The sequence below is a fragment of the Arvicanthis niloticus genome, chromosome 24 (genome assembly GCF_011762505.2).
Source record: "Arvicanthis niloticus isolate mArvNil1 chromosome 24, mArvNil1.pat.X, whole genome shotgun sequence".
In the NCBI taxonomy this organism is placed as follows: Eukaryota; Metazoa; Chordata; class Mammalia; order Rodentia; family Muridae; genus Arvicanthis; species Arvicanthis niloticus.
In genome coordinates this window covers 10,051,667-10,070,440 of record NC_133432.1, presented here as the reverse complement: position 1 = coordinate 10,070,440, position 18,774 = coordinate 10,051,667, and the positions used below count along the sequence as shown (strand labels likewise).

Below are 18,774 nucleotides of genomic sequence, written 5' to 3'. Positions count from 1 at the left end.
GTGAAGCTTTTTGTTTGCCCTTCTGAGCCGTGTGGGAGGATAATCTGCCTTCCCTGGTGTTCTGTGTCTCTAGCCATTAAAGGGTGGTGTTGACTGTGTCTGCCTCTGGCTGTTGATAAAGATAAAGTCTTGAGGAAAAAAAAAAAACCCTAACGCATTAGCAGGTGCAAAGCCTTCAAATTCCCTCGCACATTAGCAGGTGCCTAACAGTGTTTAATTATTCGTGGAATCCTACCCTCAACGGTTTTCTCTTTTCCAAGTATACTTGCTTGAAGAGCTATTAGCATCTACATGGATCCAGAGGATGTTTGCACTGTAAGTGTCTTCATACAAAGAACTGGCTTCCCCTGCCCCCAGGAGACAAAAAAAAAAAAAAAAACCCTCAAATTCTTAACTAGCCCATGAATATTTTTAAGAAAACAGCTTCAATGTTTGTATAAAAGCAAAAGATCCCTTTTCTGAAATAATGGAAATTAAAAAACAAACCAGCAAAACCTTCGCCCTCCACACAACCACCTGCTCCCGTTGATGACTTGAACCATCACGGACTCCTTTGACGTAAAACACATCAGGTTTCCCACTCATCAGACCGGAATTTTCTCGGTTCTTGATTGACATGTGGTAGCTGGCATTCAGGTTAGGCCTCAAAGCCCCAGGAAGTGCAGACACCCGCCAGGGAGGGGCTTCAAATACAAACTGAACACTGTTACAGTTGAAACCAGCTCATCCCACTGAAGACCTGTTAGGGAAGAAACGGTGGAAAAGGGAAGAAGAGAGGAAAGAGCATGTGTTTCCTGGACAGATGGGACTCCGTCAGGGTCCAGGTCTTCCTAGCTACATAATCCTAGTCAAAGCAAAGTCTCTTTCCAAACTTTCACTCCTCTATATAAAGTGAAGCGGAAAACACAAGTCTTAGGAATGTTCTAGAAGGATCTGTGTGAGCTACAGAGCAGCAATGAGGTGGCCAGCATACAGTAGGTCCTCCCTGATGTTTCCATCTTCATTGATCAACTTTTAAAGATTTATTATTGCTTTTCTAATTATGTGTGTTGGGGCGTGGGGGTGTATGCACACACAAGCCCAGGTTGCCAAGGAAGCCAAAAGACGTTGTTGCATCCCCTATAGCTGAGTTACACATGGCTGTAAGCCATCCAGCATGGGTGTACTAGCTGGCTGATTTCACGTCAACTTGACACAAGCTGAAGTCACTGGAGAAGAGGGAGTTTCGGTCGAGAAGTTGATCAGGCTATGGGCATATTATAGGCATATATTAATTAGTGATTGATACGGGAGGGTCCAACCCATTGTGGGAGAGCCATTCCTGGGCTTTATAAGAAAAGCAGGCTGAGCAAACCATGGGGGCAAGCCAGTAAGCAGCACCCCTTTATGGCCTCAGCTGCTGCCTCCGGGATTCCTGCCCTGACGTCCTTCAGGGATGAACAGTGATGTGGAAGTGTGAGCCGAACAAACCGTTTCCTCCCCAAGTTGCTTTGGTCATGGTGTTTTATCACAGCAGTAATGACCCTAGAACAGGAATATCACACTCAGGATCTCTGAGCCATCTCTCCAACCTCTAATCATTTGTTGTTGTTGTTGTTGTTGTTGTTGTTGTTGTTGTTAAATATTAGCCTCGGTTATTTAAAGAGAAAGTCATGTGACACTGATTTCTCTGCACATATCCATCCATGCATATACACACACGTACACACATATACATACACATGCACACACATATACTCACATACACACATACACATGCATAAAGTTACTAAGAATACAAAGGCGTCAGTACTAAGTTTTTCACTTGGAGGAAGGAGCCCTCTGGGTGCAGGTGTTCTTACAACACAGCTGAAGCTGAGCCGAGGCAGGAGGATTCCTCTGACTCTCTGTAGCCTTTATCGCTGCCTCAGAATCCCACCTCTGATTCCTAAGATACAAATAATGCTGTCTTTGATTTCCAAACCCCTCCAGGCTGCCTGCCAGCCACCTATATTCCTTTAACCCTCCTATTCTCTTTAAAAATGTAGTCACCACCCACAACATATAGAAAGGGAAACAGGCAGAAAGAACGAACAGTGGATAGATAGACTCTGCTTCAAATCCAGCAGCATGAGACATTCAAGCAGGATTTCAGCTCAGACCACTTTGTGGGCTGATCCCAAGCATCAAGGCCGACCTGTACATTCTAGTGTATACACAAACACACACCCAGTGTCCACTCCTTCCACCTTGCATGAACCCACACTCATTGGCCATGCCTCTAATACCACGTGGATCCACACTCAGTGCCCACACCTCTAACCTACCTCTGATCTTTTCAGACAGAAAGCCTCATGAGCCACGTGTTTACGACTCCTGAAATATAACAAGTGCTTGTGGAGTGTCCTGTGATTGACAGAGCATACCGGCTGGTTCCATTTTAATTGATGCAGAGAGGAATCGTTAACTCTGATCAAATTCATTTCAAATATGTTTGTCTCTTTCCTGATCCCCGTGGAGAGGGCTGTATGGATGGGGTGTGGGTGGGGGGTGGGGAGGCAGACAGCACGATTTAATTTTCCAAGTAACACCGTTCAAATAAAAATACGTTTGTTCCAATGAGATTGTCCCGAAACAGCGTTTGCATTGATGGCTCCAGGGGTAATTTTATTATCTGGAGCCTATTTTTCATCGAGAGTCGGGAAGGGGGGGGCAGGGTGAGAGTGGGGCGGATGGAAAGCTGGATGCGACCTTCTGTAGCAACACGCATGAGACACTTTAACCCATTTTATCTCGGTTTTTGCTCCTAAAGTTGTTAAGCAATCTCCTGCCTGCCACTGGGCTGAGGGGGAGCTGCATGGGCTCCAGGGCCCAGTGGGGCAGGCATACCACACGGCCACTGCTGCTGGGGAGGCTGGAAATCATACAGGGCCTACGGCATAGGTTTCTGCCGTGTTCCCCAAGAGAAGAGCAACTGCTGTGTGAAGAATGAATGTGTACATGCTTGTGCAATCTCAAAATACACACACAGAGAGAGAGAGAGAGAGAGAGAGAGAGAGAGAGAGAGAGAGAGAGAGAGAGAAGCCTGGCACATTCCAACATTGCAGGATGCATGTGGCACACAGTGGTGAGTTCTGAGAGATGCTGTGCTGTTCGGCAGTTTTGTCATGGCATTAGTGAGGGATCTTGTGTTGACATCAAAAGTACAGCCTGCCGAAAGGGGAGGTGGACTCCCAGAGCCCCACTCCTAACCGAGAATCTACTGCAGTCGATACTTGTTTGGAAATGGAAGTCACTTTTTGCCAACAGGGTGTCATACTTCAGAGTGAGCCCCACGCTAAGGAGTCGCTGGCCAGCACAACACAGACTGCATGGTTCATTTTGTGGTGGAATTTCTGATGTTTTATTTTACTTTGGCTTTTTAGGCATGTTTTATATTTGACGTTTTTGTCTTAATTGGTATTTTGTTTGTTTTGATTTTTGCCTTTTGATTTGGGGGATTTTTGAGAGAGAGAGAGAGAGAGAGAATGTATGAAGTTGGGTGGCAAAGAAGGAGGAGAGGTTAGGAGATGAGCAAAAACATAATTAAATTATTATATTGCATGAAAATATTTTTATATTAAAAGGAAAGGTCGGCCTGCTACACGCTAAGGTTCTGTGGGACCACCCTGGTATAGGTGGTCCATTCTTTAAATATCAGTATATAATTGGTACCATAGCTGTCTGTTAGGCATGGTAGGTCCCGGCACTTGGTAGGCTGATGCAGGAAGATTGCCATGTGCCACAAACTCAAGGCCAGCCAATGTGTAAAAAAAAATTTTTTTTTCATGAGATAAGGTGAACACTGACTCCCACTCGCGTGCATACAAACAAGCATGCATATTATAATAGACACCTGCCTGAACATACATATTTGATAACCATGTATGTAAGCATGTGTAATATATATATATATATAACATATATATATATATAGAGAGAGAGAGAGAGAGAATATACATAGAATGCATAGACAAGTTTCAAATGACCAAACACTTGGAGGCTGAGATAGGATGATCACTGTGCGTTTAAGGTTAACCAAGGTTACCTAGTGAGTTCCAGGCTAGCCTGGGCTATAGCACGTGATCCTATCTCAAGCAAACAAATCGAAGACATTCAAATAGTCACTGTATCCTGACACACACGAGCTGCCTGCAGCCCACACTTGACCCTGGCTCCATGTCACAGACAAGGACACAGGTTAGACTCCAGGGTACACTTGTTCCCTCCATTCACACTGGCAGTTCCCTGTTGTCACTCTTTCCTGCACCCCTCATGGCTCCTAACACATCTTGGCTACTTCAGCTCAGACTGAAGTGGGGCCCCACATGACAGGGATGGGAAGGACAGTCCATGGCTTAGCAAGAAGCATGGAAGACTCAGAAAATCCTCACCTGAGATCCCTGCACCCCTCCCTCCTTGCCCTAGCTCTGTGCAGTGTGGGGATTGTTAGATAGACATGAGACTGGAGGCTAACCAGGAGTGAGAGTCTGCAAGAGTGCAGCTGCCCTTGTGCCAGACATGCTGGTGTAGGACTCTAGTGACAGAGATGCCTGAGAGTCACCCCTAGCCCTGTCTATCCCCAGGGAACTTGCTGGATCACCCTCTTGACTAAGATGAAATTTTTCTTTGGGTCCCCTGGTACCGTCTGGGCGGAGACTTTTATTGGTGTGTGAGGCCATGTGTGGGTGATCGTGGGTGAATGTTCATGTGGAGGCCAGAAGACAACATTGGGTGCTATTTCTCAGACACTGCCCCCATCAGTTTTAAGACAGGGTATTCCACCGAGACCTAGGATTCACTGATTAGCCAAGGCTGGCTGACCAGAGAACTCCTTGTTTCTACCTCTCCCATGCTGGGATGACACATTTGAGCCTCCTTTTACATGGGTGCTAGAAATCTCAAGTCAGGTTCTCGTGCTTGCAAGAAAAGTGCTGTATATACTGTGCCATGTTCCTAGTCCCACCACAACACACTTTTATCTCCAGCCCAATAAAACAGGAAACCGTCCTCTGTCTCCTGGGCAGGCTGTCTGGCGTGCTCTTGACTTGTTTGGGATTGTCCCTGTCCCATTTTTACATCTGGTCCCACAAGGGATTTTCTCTGTTCGTCTCCCAAGTGAAGCTTGAGTGACTCAGGCTCTTGTGGTAGAACATGGGTGAAGCCAAGACATCTGGACCCAGAGGCAGAGCCTCTAGGTGCTGTAAGATACACACAGAGGCAGTAATAGCCTCTTTGAGATGTGTCTAGAGAAGGGACCACCCAGAATGACAGAAGTGAGCCAGGTAGAAGAGTTTGCATGGAAAGTTTTTGTATAGAAGTCATTAGAAGCTCTGAAGGCCAGGCTATGTTGAAACTCTCCATCCAGGAGTTTAGAAGCAGGTGTTATGTGTTGGCGTCTCCCTTTTGAACTGTGAACCAAATACTATGAACGTGTTGGCACCAGAAGGTTCTGGGGGGAGGAGGTGATCTCTCTCTTTCTGGAGTCCTACTGTGTGCCTGCTGAAGAGTCCTTCAACCTACAGAGTCAAAGCTCTGGGTACACATGGAAACCATCAGAGATTAGATCAAGATGTGTGATGTCTGAGCAACTCCGCTAGCCTGGGGAGTCCGGACAGGAATATGTTCCAGAACCTTCCAGATTGGCTAGTTTCACAATGGTTTTTCCAAGGCCAGTGTTATTTTCAACCATCCATTAGAGATGATGCAATCCAGGCTCAGAGTGGCCAAGGAGCCCAGCCAAGGCCACACAGCTAGTACGTGGCAGAGCCAGGCTTCATGCCTGGGACATCTCAATCCAAATTGGTTTCTTTCTGCTGCCAAGGTGGCCAGGACAAGCTGGCACCACCCCAGTGTCTCTCAGTCACGTACACCTGGTAATGATCAAGGCCACCAGAGTCCAGGTGGCCTCTATCCAGAGATTAACCCCAGAGGGATGGACTCTGAGGGTCCTTGCATTGCATGCTCATGGAAGACTCCTAAAAGTTGAAACAGGAGCCTGGTGATGCAGCTCCGCCAACAGAGTTCTTTTCTAGCAGGCATGAAGCCCTGAGTTCTTTTCTCAGCATAGTGTGGGGGCACATCCTCTAACTCCATCCCTCCAGTGGTAGAGACAGAAGTATCAGGAATTCAAAGTCATCTCAGCTACATAGCAAGTTCACGCCCAACTTGCACTGAAACCTCTATGCTGACAATAAAATAAGACAAAGCAAGAGAATCTTGAACTAGAGATGGAGGTGCTGTCAGGTCACAGTACCACAAGCACACATTACCTGGTTTTTACCCTGTCTTCTTTTCAACCCTATGGCTTGGTGGGACTTTCCTCAAGATCGTATGGAGGTATGATTCCAGGAGACAGGAAGTGTGCAGGTTCCTTGAGGAGTTTGGGCTTTCAGTTGGGGGAAAAGGGACCACTTGAACTGCCCAACTCTCATGGCTTCACTAAGCTGTCAACTGGTAACCTGTAGACATACTTTCAACCTTGGCCAGCAAACATCAGGAGGGTTAGTCTGTTGAGCAAGGGTCAGACAGCTGGCCAACGCTGCTTGCTATCCATCAGGCTGACCCAGGCTCAGTTTCAACCTGTGGTGACTGAGCTATCTGCCCCCTCCCCCTGGGCAATGTGTTGATGTTGTGTGGAGCATGGCAGGTGGCTGGGGCTGAGGTGACAGTGTCGAGGTCATTGGGCGGCCAACTTCAAACCAGAGGCCAGGGGTGGCAAACAACTGGGGCCAGGGGTGGGGTGGGGGGTGGTGTCCACCATCCAAGTTAAACAAACTTCAGAGAAGCGCGAGGTAGGTGGACAGGTGACAGGTCAGGGTGAGAGAAGGCCTTGGGACACCCTGTGGGTGTGAGGTGAGGGTTAACCCTGTCTACACTGTTGACTCCTGGGTGCAGAGAAATCTCCCAAGTGATTGCACACAGGAAAAACAGAAACAAGAATAAAGCTGTATGTTTGGCGACAAGCAAAACACAAGAATGCACAAGTCACAGGTCCACCAAAGTGACCTCTGGACATATTAACAATGATTATCTGGCCAAGACAAAGAGACAACATTGATTCCCCAGAGTTTTAACTGAGAATTAATCATATGTCATCTTGTGTTCTAGTTGTTGTGGGAGGGGTACTATTGTTGAAAAAAAAAAACCACAAATGTATTTAAAAAGACCACCATGTTCTCACACAGTTTTTAAAGAAATGGAAATAGATTTAAAGGAAACAGTAGGGAGATTGCGTTGTAATGCAGATATGTATGCTGAAGAAAATGAAAAAACAAGAGATTTAGGATTTCACTGTGTGTGTGCACATGTGTGTGTGTGTGCATGTGTACATGTGTGTATATATGCAGATATGTATGTGTGCACGTGTGTACATGTGTGTGCAAATGTGTGTATGTATGTGCACACATGTGTATGTGTGTGCACACGTGTGTATGTGTGTGCACACGTGTGTATGTGTGTGCATATGTACATGTGTGTATATGTGCAGATATGTATGTGTGCACATGTGTGTACATGTGTACATGTGTACATGTGTGTATATGTGCAGATATGTACATGTGCATGTGTGTACATGTGTGTGCAAATGTGTGTGTATGCACATGTGTGTATGTGGTGTGTATGTGTGTGCATGTGTGTATGTGTGTATGCAGATATGTATGTGTGCACATTTATGCACATGTATGTGCAAATGTGTGCACATGTGTGTGTAGATGCACTTTCTTCTCTGTGAACATGCTTCGTGTACATATGAAGGTCAACATTACTGTCTTCCCCAGTCACTTTCCATCTTCTGTCTTAAGATAGGCTTTCTCCTGGGATTCGGTCTGAGCTACACTAGCTGCATGTCTCCTGTCCCCAGAACTGGGGTTACTGGTGTCATCTCTATCACTCTCATTTCTTATATGGGTTCTGGGGCTCTAACTTGTGAGGTCAGTCCTTCACCCACCAAACCTACTGCTCAACCCCAGTGATTTAGGACTTAAGGGTTATCAGAAAAAAAAAGTGTCTTTGAGAAAATGATGGTTGAATAAAGTCTAGAAGTAGATGAGACAGGATGTAGCAACAGAGAGAAAGAGAGGAAAGGAGGCAGAGAAAGAGAGAGGGAGGGAGGGAGGGAGGGAGGGAGGGAGGGAGGGAGGGAAAGAGAGAGAGAGAGAGAGAGAGAGAGAGAGAGAGAGAGAGAGAGAAACAGGGACAGAGAGACAGAGACAGAAAGAGACAGACAAAGTCACAGAGAGAGACAGTAAGAGAAAGACACACAGAGAGACAGAGACAGAGACAGCGACCGAGTACAAATATACAAATACCTTTAGAAAATCTCCAGAAAGATAACACAATCCACACACCCACACAATCATCCTGGTGTGGGAATGTGCCTTGAGTGTTCGGTGCTTCAAGGGGGGTCTTGAAAGTGGAGGCAAGAAAAGCCATAGAGGCGAGGGAGAGAAGGTGTCTGAGGGCGGCACACAGGGCACTCCTCACACGTTAGTGCATGCTATCCTTCAGCTTCTGCTCTGAGGAGTGTGGTGTGCAGAAGGTGTAGATGAGGAACTAGGTCTGACCTGAGTCACAATGGTGTTCTTTTGGCTGCCTTTGGGACAAAAGACAGAAGCCGAGAGACAAGTTAGGATGTTAAGAGCCTTGAAGTTCTTTATATGAGAAAGAGAGAGACAGAGACAAGAGACAGAAACAGAGACAGAGAGAGACAGACAGAGACAGAGACAGAGACAGAAAGACAGAGAGACAGAGAGACAGACATACACAGACAGAGACAGAGAGACAGAGAAACAGAGACAGAGAGATAGAAATACAGACAGAGACAGAGACAGATAAGAATCCAATCTATCTGTCTCTCAGAGGTGAGAGAGAGTGTAAGAGACAGATACATACACAGACTCAGAGAGACAGACCTATATGATGTGAGACTACACACACACACACACACACACACACACACACACACTGTATGTTTGGTTGATTGATTCAAGAAGGAGAGAGAGACAGAGAGAGACAGAGACAGAGACAGAGAGAGAGACACAGAGAGAGAGAAAAGATACAAAGGAAGGAAGGAAGGAAGGAAGGAAGGAAGGAAGGAAGGAAGGAAGGAAGGAAGGAGTTGTAATTCATACACTGGAAAACAAAATGCCTGTGGATAGGCATCCTGTAGAACACAAGCAGAGACTGAGCCGGGAGCAGCGTCAGGTAGTACAGGAAATGTTTGTGGCTGATCTCTGGGTATACAGAGCCACGGGAGGTGTTCCAGCGGGGTGGGTGGGGGGATTACCACCCAGCTGATAGCAGAGTAATTCCTCTGGCTGCACAGCAGAGGAAGCACTGTGGCACAGGACTGCCTCAGGTAATCGTCAGGACTTAACTATGGGTGACGGTGGGGCGGGGCCTTTCCCAGCATCAAGCCAGGATGAGAATGTGAGGAGGGATGTGTGACAGGGCGTCTAGAGCAAGGTGTGACACAGCTGTCTGGTTGTCCCTACCGCCAGGCTCTCCCAGTGAAGATCCTCCCCTCCCCCTCCCCCCTCCCCCTCCCCCTCCCCCTCCCCCTCCCCTCCCCCTCCCCCCCCTCCCCCTCCCCCTCCCCCCTCCCCCTCCCCCTCCCTCTCCCCTCCCCCTCCCCCTCCCCCTCCCCCTCCCCCTCCCCCTCCCCCTCCGGAGATCTGCTGATTCCCCTCCCATGAACATCTTCCCCAGACCGTTTCCCCTCCCCAGCTCTCCTCCCCTCCCCAGCTCCCCTCCCCTCCCCTCCCCAGCTCCCCTCCCCTCCCCTCCACTCCACTCCCCTCCCCTCCCCTCCCCTCCCCCATAACTCCTTAAAAGTTCAGCTCTGTTCTCCATGAAGCCTCACCTGGCATCTCTGCTGGTTTTCTTTCCGCATTGCTTGCCTTTCTTGGGTCTCGCTGTCACCTACTTGCTGTGATTTATCAAGGTTCCACCGAGGGAGTCTCCGTGAGTCCGTCTAATTGACACAGACAGCTAATAACAGCCGGTGCTGTGCATAAGCCCTTAGCTACCCTTCAGGTCGGCCAAGTGGGCTGTATCCAGCCTTAGCTCACACTCTACTCCGGCAGCCGAGACTACCTCCAAATGCTTATTTCAGCCTGAAAGGATGAAAGCGGACCCACGGATGGATGGATAGGGGAACGGAAGCTGTTCTTGCCAGCAGGATAAACCATCCATGCACAAACCCAGGGACAAGCCAAATGGCTGATACGAATCCGTGGGCCTTCTGGTCGAGATATCTCCATTCTCTGAGATAAGGGTTGATAAGGTTTCCCTTAAGAACCAGTGAGTGAGCGGTGGAGCCTTGCCGGCTGACAGTTTTTCACAGTGGCTACTCCTGTGAATGTTAGTGAAAGTAGTCGCCGAATGTTCTGATCAACTCCGTTGACACAAAAGAGCAGCAGAACAGTTTGCTATGCCTGGCTCAGATCTCTGCCTCCCCTGAAAATGTCCCCTTCAGTTGTTTCTTTCTAAGGATTGTTGTTTATGACCAGTCTGTAATAATGTTGATGGTGAGGATGGTGATGATGATGATGAGGATGAGGATGAGGATGATGAGGATGAGGATGATGATGGTGGTGATGATGGTGGTGGTGATGGTGAGGATGGTGATGGTGGTGGTGATGATGGTGATGGTGAGGATGGTGATGGTGAGGATGGTGATGGTGGTGGTGATGATGATGGTGATGGCGGTGATTTAATGGTATGACTAAACAGGTGTTGTATGTTTATTCTGTTTCAAGCTCAAACACGGCTCATTTTACAAAGTATCTCCATTAATCCCCACAAGAACCTGACAAGATAGTATTGCTGTCCCCAGTCACTATTAAGGAACTGAGGAACAAAAGCCAACAAGGCTCAAGATCATAAGCTTGAGTGAATATTAATCTCAAGGTCACAGACTCAGGTGGAGTATTTATTTCCCAGTTATAGTTTTGATCATCCCAGCAGCCGTTCTGATTATTGAGTTTGGGGATTAGAGACTTCTCTGCAATTGTAGCAATGATAGTGGTCAGAACAAAAGGAGACATTGCTTTTATGCAGAACATTTGATGGGCATCTGGGTTTCAGACTCAGCACATGCACCCACACATACACACAAGTGCACACAAACATACATGTATACACACAAACATACATATACACACATGCACGTACACACATATGTGCACACATACACAGATGTACACACACAAACATACATATACACACATATGCATATACCATACACACATGTGCACATGTACATCATACACACATGCACACACACACACACAAAACCATACGTACACGTACACATACACACATGGATATATACATTATACACACATACACACACAATACATACACATGCACACATACAAGCATACATACATAGTGCACACCCATGTACACACAAACATACATATACACACATAGACATATTTGTAAATATGAACAAATTACTTATATGATAGTTACTTGTAAATGTGAGGGTTCACTCACCCATGTGTGAGTGTGTGCACACACATGCGCATGTGCACACACACACGCATGTGCACACACACACACACACACACACACACACACACACTCAGAGGCCAGAGCAAGATGGCAGAATTTTTTCTACCATTTCTCACCTTATTTCCTTGAGACGGGGTCTCTCACTGGAACAGAACTCACCATTTTGACTAGACTGAGCAGTGGGCTCCCCAGTGAGCTCTTGGATCCACCTGTCTCTGCCATGACTGACTTTCTACATGGGCGCTGGGAATTTGAATCAGATCCTGGTGCTTGCTGAGGAGGCGTCTTTACCCAAGGCATCTCCCAGCTCATAGATTATCTTAGCATTTGGCTGGGCTATGCACACATATGTAATCCAGACCTTGGCAGGACGATCACAAGTTCAAGAGCATTTTGGGCTACCCAGTGGGTACTTGTATGGCCCCTTCCCCTCCAATCAGCAAAGTCAGCTGCACAGGGAGGGCTCAGCATGATTTTGGGGGTTTCCTATACTCAGAGAGTCCCTTTATCTCTAGAACCATCTTGGCTACAGAGTGAGGTCATTAGAAGCCAGGGTGACCCAGCTACAGAGTCAGAATCTGTTCCTTGTCCCAGGTGCAAAGAACTTTCTAGAAAAGAGAGCCTTGCTCCCCCGATCCTGCTGTTGGCCCAGCTATCTCTTCCTGAGCACTGGCTGTGTGCCGGCACTCTTATCTGGGCCTCTCCCCACACTTTGTAAGCTGTCACGTTTGTCATTCTTGGATAAACTTTCGGCCCAGGCAACACGTACCTTGGGGTCAATGCCCTGTGTTACCCCAGGGATTGTTCAAATATTTGTGACCTTGTCAATCTGCTTCTCACTGGATGGTGTTGCAGCAGGACAGGGATGGGGTCGGGGCGGGGCATTTAATGTCTGTACATGGACATGAACCAGTGACAGCCAGAGGCTGTATACAGGAGGTTGTGGAGGGCAGGGGTCGGCATGGCAGCTCTTGTCCTCACTACCTAAGAATGAAGGAGCATAGTCATGACATGTTACATCCAGTAGGGTATCTGTGAGTTTTGCAGTGTGCTGAAATGGTTCTTACACCCATCGAATTGAGAGGAACACTGACTCAGAGTTTGTTGGTAGCTGCAGTGGTTCTTATAATGTGTGACACAGCGATGTGTGTTCCAAAGATAATTCCTCCTCCTCCTCTTCTTCCTCCTTCTCCTCTTTCTCTTCCTCCTCCTCTTTCTCCTCCTCCTCCTCTTCCTCCTCCTCTTTCTCCTTTTCCTTTTCTTCCTCCTCTTCCTCTTTTTCTTCCTCTTTCCTCTACCATCTTCCTCTTCCTCCTCCTCATCTTCCTCCTCCCCTTCCTCCTCCTATTCCTCTTCTTTCTCTATTCTTCCTCTTCTCTTCCTCCTCTTCCTCCTCTTCCTCCTCCTCTTTCTCTTCTTCCTCTTCCTCCTCCTCCTCTTTCTCCTCTTCCTCCTCCTCTTTCTCCTCTTCCTCCTCCTCTTCCTCCTCCTCTTTCTCCTCTTCCTTTTCTTCCTCCTCTTCCTCCTCCCCTTCCTCCTCCTATTCCTCTTCTTTCTCTATTCTTCCTCTTCTCTTCCTCCTCCTCCTCCTCCTCTTTCTCCTCTTCCTCCTCCTCTTTCTCCTCCTCCTCCTCCTCTTTCTCCTTTTTCTCCTCTTCCTCCTCCTCTTTCTCCTCTTCCTCTTCCTCCTCCTCTTCCTCCTCCTCTTTCTCCTCTTCCTCCTCCTCTTTCTCCTCTTCCTCCTCCTCTTTCTCCTCTTCCTCATCTTCCTTTTCTTCCTCCTCTTCCTCCTCCCCTTCCTCCTCTTATTCCTCTTCTTTCTCTATTCCTCCTCTTCTCGTTCTCCTTTTCCTCTCTTCTTCCTCCTCCTCCTTCTTCTCAGTACTACCAGCACTAGACAAGTGCTCTACCCTTGAGCCATATTCCCAGCATTTCATCCAGTTTCTACTTGGAAACACAGCCTTACAAAGTTTCCCAGGATGCTCTTGAACAGGCAAAACCCCCTGCTTCAGTTTCCTGAGCTAGCTGGGATGACAGGCCTGCATCCTTAGTGAGTCTTAACAGCCAACTCAAGGAGGATGGCGATGACCAAGGCAGTGCGAGCATGTGAAGCTGGGAGTCATGAAGGAGTGTGCCTACAAGGGGTCCTGAGAGAGGGTGGGGGAGCAGGAGGCACCTCCGGAGGTCTGTGAAGGCAGGTGCAGGTGCCTATGGCTTCCATCAGGGAGCAGGTGGCAGGAGCTGCCTGCCTGTGTGGAAAGACACAACATTTCAGTCCCACATCAGTGACAACGAAGAACTTGTTTGTGTTCTCTCTGCCCTGCTGCTCTCAATTCTGCCCTCAAAATGCCTGAGATTTGGGACACCGGAGGCAGGAACCCCGAGTGAGTGCGCCATGGTGAGTTTGGGGATGAGGCACAGTGGGCTCTAAGGATGTACTTCTGGCTCCTGTGAGGGGCTTGGCACAAACCCAGGCCACACCCCCTTTCCCTAGGCTATGGCTTTGTCCTGGGTGAACTGTCTGGCCATGACCCACGGGAGCAGGAGGGACAGGGCGCTGCCTTTGAAGCCAGCCATGTACTTTGATGTGAGGATTACATCAAGGCCCTTCCTCAAGTTGGGCAAACCCCCGTGTCCTTTCTCTAGCACCCTGCTTTAACATCACAAGGGAGCCCAAAGCCTTCTCAAATTGTTTACCATTCTCTCTCTCCCTTCCTCTTTCATTTATTCCTCTCTCCTTTTCCTCTCCCACTCCCATCCCTTCCTCCTCCTCTCTGTCCCTCCTCTCTTTTGTCTGTCTCTCTCTGTATGTCTCTCTCACTCTCTGTCTCTGCTTGTCTCTGTCTCTCTCTGTCTCTCTGCCTCTCTCTCTCTCTCTCTCTCTCTCTCTCTCTCTCTCTCTCTCTCTCTTCCTTACTTCAACATAAGTCTGTTTATTATGGAAGAACACTGTGACCTGGGCTGAGTGTAGACTTCCAGGTAGTCATTTAAATTTAAGGAGAATATTTCTAGAGAGCCCTTCTCCCACACGAGGCAGAAGATAACCAGCCTCACTTACGGAAGACACGAACATCATCCTGATATGACACATGGAGATCGGGCGATGGGCCCCCAGAGCAGATGCCAGTTTGATAAGACAGTTCCTACTGGGTTGATCTTGGAGGTGACAGGAAAATTTTCTGAGCTCAGAGCACTTAAATAGCCTCCTTCACAGCCACACACCGATGAAAGGATGGGGACCGGTTGAATGTGGTGGTTTCTCCACTTGGCCACCCTTACTACCTCCAGCAAGCAGTGACAGTGATAACAGGCAGAGAAAAAGCTACAGTCCCCTGAAGAAGCAGAGAGTCCACCACAGGAAGCAGAGATACACACACACAGTCTTTCTTTAATCTTCTCTACAGCCCTACAAGGTCTGAATGATTCGCCAGTTTGTGTATGTGCAGACAAAATGATCTGGAGTGTCACTTATGAGACACCATTTAATCTTGGATTTTGAGACAGAGGTTGTCACCTGCCTACAAAGCACCATTTTGGCTACTTGGCATTAGCCAGCTCTGGGATGGCTAGCCTGCTCCTGCTGCTGCTGCTGCTGCTGCTGCTGCTGCTGCTGCTGCTGCTGCTGCTATTGTTTTTTTGGTTTTTTTTGTTTGTTTGTTTGTTTTTATGTTTGTTTTTAAACATGGGTTTGGGGTCTCGAACTCAGGTCCTTCTGCATGCATGGCAAAGGCTTTACTAGCATCTTCCCGGTACTGACGGGACGGTCCACTTCGTGCCAGGAAGAAGCATGACATCAGAAAGGTGATATGATTTTTGCAACGTCACACAGCTGAGGGTGACCTAGCCCAGGTATTGGTATGATAGCCCAGCATCAACTCTGTTGTTACTAGACTCAAAGTCTTAAAGTGGCCCCTTCGAGGCAGGAAATGACTGTTCCCAAAGAAAATGTCACACAGTCCCACTCTGAGCAGGTTGACAGGGGTGTCTGGCCTTCTCCATAGAGAAATACTGAGCTTGCCAGGGGAGAAAGGGATTCTGGACTTTGGAATAGACTGAGAGGAACCTAAAAGGAACTCCAGGATACCACACAGTGGTATCCTAGCAGGTTTTCCAAGGTCAGTGAGAGATGTTGGGATGACACAAAGCTGTGACTCATTGTCAGGATGACGTGGGGACAGCAAACTGAGGTGGCCGTTGCCTGAGACAGCCTCTAACACAGTTCCCAGCAGCATGCAGAAGTATCCCAGTTATGAATCTGGGCTTGAGACTTGGGATTCCAGTGTAGAAAGATAGTATCCATTTTCCTGGCCTCTCTTGCAAGCCACGAGTCCTGTCAGCCATCGGCTTGGCAGCAGTTGGAACACAAGTTCAGAGGGAAAGAGAGTCTCTTAGAGAGTATTTTGGGCCTGGTCTAAACTATAGAACCCTCCTCCTGGCAGGATCAGGGGATGAGGCCCAGTCAGAGTGCTGCTGCTACTCAAGGAAGCCTCTGGCCTTGTCTTCGGTACTGATTCATCTCTCCTTGAGCTGCTCTGTGATGGCCTTGCTCTCAGGCCTTTGATAGACCGATGAGATAGCAGACAGGCTTTCAACGAGATCAAAAGATGATTCAAAGGCCATGCCAGTTGCAGCATTGGGTACACACTGGTTTCCTTCCTATCCGAGGTCAAGATCGACTCCGGGTCTACATGTCCAATTGCCTGACCTGTCTCGTGACATACCACCCTCCCCTCCCAGAGTGATGAAACTCACCAGCCGTTCATGACAGGCACTGGGTCCACCTACAAACCAATAGAATTGATGCTGTTACCAGGCAGGGTGTGAATGGCTTGCCTTATAGACACTGAATATTTCTAAGACCCTCACAGCTGCTGGGGTTCAGACCTGGGATCTATACTGAAACACTTTTATCCTAAACCCTGGAGAAACACAAGGGGAGTTGGTCAAGATGTCCTCGGCTGAAATATAATGGATAAGAGACACATGGTTCTCAGAAAGTGTCCCTGATGGTGTTGCCAAGCCAGAATGAAAGATAGCTCTGCATCCCTCCCAGCTGCAGCTGCTCGGTATTCTTGGCCTGACTCATATGGAGTGGAAGTCTCACTGTGGGGAAAGCAGAGATTGTAGGGCTGGTCCATATGTGTGTGGTGAGTTGGAATCATGTTCCCGCGCAGTGGGAGAGCCAAGAAGCTGAACTACCTATGCTTGGACGCTTGTAAGAGGACGTTCTTATTGCAAACTGGTCCCATCTAGTTCCAGGTGGCTGTCTGCATCCCTGGCCTCCTCTGGGTAAAATGGCAGGATCAGTTATAGTAAAAACCATGCCCAGGCGCACTGCCCAGAGAGGCATCCTCACAGAGGAAGACATGGCAATGCGGTCATCGGTTTCCACAGTCACACTTTATGGAGCAAAACTGACCAGTCCTGGTGCCATATGCCTGTCACCCTAGGTCTTCAGGAGGCTGTGACCGAGCATGACATGTTCAAGGCCTGCCTGGGCTACAGTGTGAGTTCAAGACCATCTTGGGGAAATCAGGAGGTCCTGTTTCAACACAGAATGTAAACTGAGAGTTGAAGAGATAGCTAGGTGGGTCAAGCACACAAGTATGAGGACCTGAGTTCAAAGCCCCAGCACCCACGTGACGCTGGGCAGGTGTGGCACTCACCTGTAAGCCCAGTGCTTAGGGGCTCCTTGAGGGCAAGCTGGATAGCCAGACTAACCAAATCAGTGAGCTCTGGGCTCAGCCGAGAGAACTTTCCCGAAGACATAAGCTGGAAAGACAGAGGAAGACAACAGACATTAACCTCCAGCCGCTAACTGTGGGTGTATGGGAGCGTGTGCATAAACGTGTGAGCTTTCAACATGAAGCACACATCCATACATGCTTACCACATGCAAAAAAAACAAAAAGTCAAAAGAGGGCTAGAGGGGTAGCTTAGTAGCAGTGTGTTCACCTATTGTTCCCAAGGCCCCAGCATCAATTCCCCCCTCCCCCCATCTCTCTGTCTGTCTGTCTCTCTCTGTGTCATACACACTCACACATACATACAACACACAAACACCTCTCACACATGTGCACTACACACATACCACATACCTCATATACACATGCACACATATTTACACACGAACACACCACACACAAACACCTCTCACATGCATACACTACACACATACCACACACACACACACCTCACACACATAAACACAGCATACACACATTTTATACACACATGTATGTATATACCACACAAACACCACACATACCTCTCACACACATGTACACACACAGACACACCACACACACCTAACACATGCATACACTACACACACTCATACATACCACACAAACACATCTCACACATGTGTCTCACACATGTACACTACACACACCACACACACATGCACCTCACACGTTCATACACATACTTACATAATCACACATATACACAGCACACACACCTCACACACACACACACATACACACACCACACACTCACACATCTCTCACACACATACACCACACACACACATGCACACACACACACTGCATACCACACACACTTCATCAGAGCCTTACAACTCACCTTTGTGATTGGTGGGTCTCCCGTTGCTTCTGCACATTGACTTTTGCTATCAGCGTCACTCCCTTCCATCCTTAGAGTCCACAGAGGTGGGAAGGAGCCGGATCTTTTTAGCTACAAGGCTAAAGAGAATCCCAGTAAAACAACCGAGACCATCTCCTTTAGTGTAAACTCTCTATAGTCACACCACTTGAGTTCAAACCCCCAGGCTATCACTTTCTAGCTGGGCTACCAAAGGAAAATAAACTACCATCTCTGAACAGGCTGGAAAGTAGGGACCTAAACACTCCTGTGTTACCACTCAGAGTTACAGGCAGGGTTTAGTGTGTTTAGCACAGGGCCTATCTGTGGGCACAAAACTACTGATGCCAAGGCTAGGGTTTAGGTCAGTGGAGCGCTTGTCTAGTATATGCTAGGCCTTGGGTTCCAACACCAGCTCCAGAATAAAGTGGGGGAGGGGAGGAAAAAGAAGGAAGAGAAAGGGAGGGAAGAGAAGGAAGAGAGGGGAGAGAAGCAGAGGGGAAGGGGAGGAAGAGAGGAAAAGGGGGAAAGGAGGGGAGAAAGAAAATACTTTAGACTGTTTCCTTGAGGAAGAGGAGGAGGAGGAGAAGGAAGAGGAGGAGGAGAAGGAGGAGGAAGAGGAAGAGCCAG

General features: G+C 48.1%; 2 long non-coding RNA genes across 2 annotated transcripts in view; one reads left to right on the top strand and one right to left on the bottom strand.

The window, feature by feature from the left end:
* Nucleotides 1-411: 411 nt before the first annotated feature.
* Nucleotides 412-12,124, bottom strand: LOC143437456 (uncharacterized). Its single transcript, XR_013106920.1, has 3 exons — nucleotides 11,655-12,124; nucleotides 9,881-9,991; nucleotides 412-739 (listed from the first exon to the last, which is right to left on the bottom strand). It is a non-coding gene; the product is annotated as an uncharacterized LOC143437456 (long non-coding RNA).
* A 1,699-nt stretch (nucleotides 12,125-13,823) lies between these two features.
* The window catches only part of LOC143437455 (uncharacterized), a 17,149-nt gene continuing 12,198 nt past the window's right edge, over nucleotides 13,824-18,774 (top strand). Inside the window, exon 1 of the long non-coding RNA XR_013106919.1 lies at nucleotides 13,824-13,936. This is a non-coding gene — a long non-coding RNA (uncharacterized LOC143437455). The remainder of the gene's footprint in view (nucleotides 13,937-18,774) is intronic.